Genomic DNA, 4762 nt, shown 5'->3' on the forward strand with positions numbered 1-4762 from the left:
TAAGACTTATAACAATATAAATGAAAAATATTATTTTCATTTTTCACGTCACTAATAAGATGACGAGGCATTTGGCTACCTAAAAGAAAGTAATTCATCTTCCGCCGTTATAAGGTTTAAGACTTATAACAATATAAATGAAAAATATTATTTTCATTTTTCACGTCACTAATAAGATGACGAGGCATTTGGCTACCTAAACGAAAGTAATTCAACTCCCGCCGTCTTAAGGTTTAAGACTTATAACAATATAAATGAAAAATATTATTTTCATTTTTCACGTCACTAATAAGATGACGAAACAGTTAGTAGGCCACAATTAGTAGGGAAACGTGGACAACCCGTGATAAATCCTTATATGCTTTCTTAGATATAGCATATAAAGATTTTTTATACTAAATATACATATTTACACATGCATATTTACATTTTTTTTATATTTCGAATCATCAAGCAAAGGATAAGCTTCAGTGGATCGCAGTATGGCAGCTGCTCAACCACTTACAACACCTTGCCCGTTACAAAAGTCGTTTACAATTGATTCTAGGCTTTGTCATTGTATTAAATAATGTTTTCATATGTAACTAGCATGGCATCAGGTGATCAAAGATCCTCCCAATTTACTATGTTACAAATTACATTGGCATCACATCCATTGTCGTTTAAAATATAAATAATAAACTTTAAATGGTTTAGAAGCCATACAATGCAAATTGCCCCTTATTTATCATTGCAGTCCAGCACGGATACGACCTTAGAGGCGTTCAGGCATAATCCAACGGACGTAGCGTCATACCACTGTTCGCTCGAACAAGTATTGTGCCATTGGTCCGTACCTGCGGTTCCTCTCGTACTACGCAGGAATGCTGTCGCAACAACGTTTTGTCATTAGTAGGGTAAAACTAACCTGTCTCACGACGGTCTAAACCCAGCTCACGTTCCCTTGCATGGGTGAACAATCCAACGCTTGGTGAATTTTGCTTCACAATGATAGGAAGAGCCGACATCGAAGGATCAAAAAGCGACGTCGCTATGAACGCTTGGCCGCCACAAGCCAGTTATCCCTATGGTAACTTTTCTGACACCTCTTGTTAAAAACTCTTTAAACCAAAAGGATCGATAGGCCGAGCTTTTGCTGTCCCTGTGTGTACTGAACACCGAGATCAAGTCAGCATTTGCCCTTTTGCTCTATGTGTGGTTTCTGTCCGCACTGAGCTGGCCTTGGGACACCTCCGTTATTATTTGAGAGATGTACCGCCCCAGTCAAACTCCCTACCTGGCAATGTCCTTGAATTGGATCATACCTGAGTAATTGGAGTTATACCAAATTTTCAAATCGATAATACATGAATGCATCTCTCATTAAAGAATTTGTTTGCGATTATATAACAAACTCGTGATACTTTGATCAAGAAGCTTGCATCAAAACCCAATACCATAAGATATAATAAATATATCCGTATAATGGCTAGGAAATGATACACGTTCCATTTAATCAAGTAAGTAAGGAAACAATAAGAGTAGTGGTATTTCATTGTCGATACCAAACCGAAGTCTAATATCTCCCACTTATTCTACACCTCTTATGTCTCCTTACACTGCCAGATTAGAGTCAAGCTCAAAAGGGTCTTCTTTCCCCGCTAATTATTCCAAGCCCGTTCCCTTGGCTGTGGTTTCGCTAGATAGTAGATAGGGACAGAAGGAATCTCGTTAATCCATTCATGCGCGTCACTAATTAGATGACGAGGCATTTGGCTACCTTAAGAGAGTCATAGTTACTCCCGCCGTTGACCCGCGCTTACTTGAATTTCTTCACTTTGACATTCAGAGCACTGGGCAGAAATCACATTGTGTCAACACCCGCTAGGGCCATCACAATGCTTTGTTTTAATTAGACAGTCGGATTCCCCAAGTCCGTGCCAGTTCTGAATTGATTGTTAATTGATAATCGTTATAATTAATAAGAACTAATTGGTTTGACCCAACTAGTATTCTTAAAAATTTTAGCAAGAAAGTTCCACAATTGGATACGTAACTAAACTATCCGGGGAACAAGTTACAACCATAAATGATTATAACTCTATTTACCCAGAACGAGCACATAAACCATATTATTGTTTCCCAATCAAGCCCGACTATCTCAATCTTCAGAGCCAATCCTTATCCCGAAGTTACGGATCTAATTTGCCGACTTCCCTTACCTACATTATTCTATCGACTAGAGACTCTTCACCTTGGAGACCAGCTGCGGATATTGGTACGGCCTGTTGAGAAGTTTGCGTATCCCCACCATAAATTTTCAAGGTCCGAGGAGAAAATATCGACACAACAGTATATGTCATGCTCTTCTAGCCCATCTACCATATCTCTCTGCGAAAGACTTCCATGGTAGTACGACTATAAAACAGAAAAGAAAACTCTTCCGATATCTCTCGACGGCTTCTTTATGGTCGTTCCTGTTGCCAGGATGAGCACGAGGCCCATATTTAATAACAAACGGATACTCAACAGGTTACGGAATTGGAACCGTATTCCCTTTCGTTCAAAATTATTCAAGTATATAATTTTCACAATAATTGTAATATTTATTTTTACTTGAAAATTTTCGGCTTTCGCCTTGAACTTAGGACCGACTAACTCGTGATCAACCACTGTTCACACGAAACCCTTCTCCACTTCAGTCCTCCAAGGTCTCATTCGATTATTTGCTACTACCACCAAGATCTGTACCAATAGCAGCTCCATGCAGGCTTACGCCAAACACTTCTACGCATACCATTGTACCTTCCTACTCACTAAAGTTTCAAAATTTATATTACAAGTAATATAAATCATCTACTTTAGCGGTAATGTATAGGTATACAACTTAAGCGCCATCCATTTTAAGGGCTAGTTGCTTCGGCAGGTGAGTTGTTACACACTCCTTAGCGGATTTCGACTTCCATGATCACCGTCCTGCTGTTTTAAGCAACCAACGCCTTTCATGGTTTCTGCATGAGTTGTTAATTTGGGCACCGTAACATTACGTTTGGTTCATCCCACAGCGCCAGTTCTGCTTACCAAAAGTGGCCCACTGGGCACATTATATCATAACCTTAAACTTCATATCAAGAAAGTTAAGGTTCTTACCCATTTAAAGTTTGAGAATAGGTTAAGATCGTTTCGACCCTAAGGCCTCTAATCATTCGCTTTACCAGATAAGATTATTTTATATAACATTAAAATGCACCAGCTATCCTGAGGGAAACTTCGGAAGGAACCAGCTACTAGATGGTTCGATTGGTCTTTCGCCCCTATACTCAATTCTGACAATCGATTTGCACGTCAGAACTGTTTCGGTCTTCCATCAGGGTTTCCCCTGACTTCAACCTGATCAAGTATAGTTCACCATCTTTCGGGTCACAGCATATCTGCTCAAGGTACGTTCCAGTTAGAGGTATAAATAATATAAATATTATTATACATAACTATATAGAACGCCCCGGGATTGTGTTAATTAACTATAAAATAGTTAAAAAACTAATCCCATTAATAGTCAAGTTAATTACGCTATTAGGTTTATATCCCAATAACTTGCACATATGTTAGACTCCTTGGTCCGTGTTTCAAGACGGGTCCCGAAGGTATCCTGAATCTTTCGCATTGTTAATCATACAAGTGCATATAATAAACACAAAAATCAATGATAATTATGCCATTATATAATTCCGAAAAATTAACGCACTGTATTCTTATTAATCTATCAACACTTTATCAAATTAATGACATTTATCCTATGTTAAAATGCAAGCATAATAATTTGAATAAACTATAAGTCATATTTTATGATAAATTATATATGTTAATAGATTACAATGTCCTTATATGGAAAAAATGCACACTATTTCTATAATATTATTTAAATATTATAACTTTAATGATGAATTTTCCATAATGGATATTCAGGTTCATCGGGCTTAACCTCTAAGCAGTTTCACGTACTATTTAACTCTCTATTCAGAGTTCTTTTCAACTTTCCCTCACGGTACTTGTTTACTATCGGTCTCATGGTTATATTTAGTTTTAGATGGAGTTTACCACCCACTTAGTGCTGCACTATCAAGCAACACGACTCTTTGGAAACATCATCTAGTAATCATTAACGTTATACGGGCCTGGCACCCTCTATGGGTAAATGGCCTCATTTAAGAAGGACTTAAATCGTTAATTTCTCATACTAGAATATTGACGCTCCATACACTGCATCTCACATTTGCCATATAGACAAAGTGACTTAGTGCTGAACTGATTTCTTTTCGCTCGCCGCTACTAAGAAAATCCTTGTTAGTTTCTTTTCCTCCCCTAATTAATATGCTTAAATTCAGGGGGTAGTCCCATATGAGTTGAGGTTGTATAAAGCAATGTATATATATATAAACAATATATCTCTATGAAGAACAATATATTTGATATATTTTCAATTTTCGCATCTTTAAATAAGAGACAATTCTAGTTAAAAAAAATTTAATTTTTTTTATGCTAGACATTTCTCAGTATTATTTGAATTGAAAAAAGAAAGAATTGTATATCTTCATTTTTTCTTTTATAAATATTTGAGATAATTGCTTTTATATTTAATATTATGAATACATAAATATATCCAATAATATACCATATGCATATCATTATAAAAATATATAATAATAAGCAACTTTATTAGCATAGTCTTACAACCCTCAACCATATGTAGTCCAAGCAGCACTATAAAATTAATTAAAGTACA

At 36.4% G+C, this 4762-nt stretch overlaps 2 non-coding genes across 2 annotated transcripts in view; both read right to left on the bottom strand.

Moving 5' to 3' along the window:
* Positions 1–441: 441 nt before the first annotated feature.
* LOC138927034 (large subunit ribosomal RNA) lies at positions 442–4391 on the bottom strand. The gene has a single exon (XR_011443678.1). It is a non-coding gene; the product is annotated as a large subunit ribosomal RNA (ribosomal RNA).
* A 318-nt stretch (positions 4392–4709) lies between these two features.
* The window catches only part of LOC138927028 (5.8S ribosomal RNA), a 179-nt gene continuing 126 nt past the window's right edge, over positions 4710–4762 (bottom strand). The window contains exon 1 of the ribosomal RNA XR_011443675.1: positions 4710–4762. This exon is cut by the window's right edge and continues 126 nt beyond it. This is a non-coding gene — a ribosomal RNA (5.8S ribosomal RNA).

Source organism: Drosophila bipectinata, unplaced genomic scaffold (genome assembly GCF_030179905.1).
Source record: "Drosophila bipectinata strain 14024-0381.07 unplaced genomic scaffold, DbipHiC1v2 scaffold_148, whole genome shotgun sequence".
NCBI lineage: Eukaryota > Metazoa > Arthropoda > Insecta > Diptera > Drosophilidae > Drosophila > Drosophila bipectinata.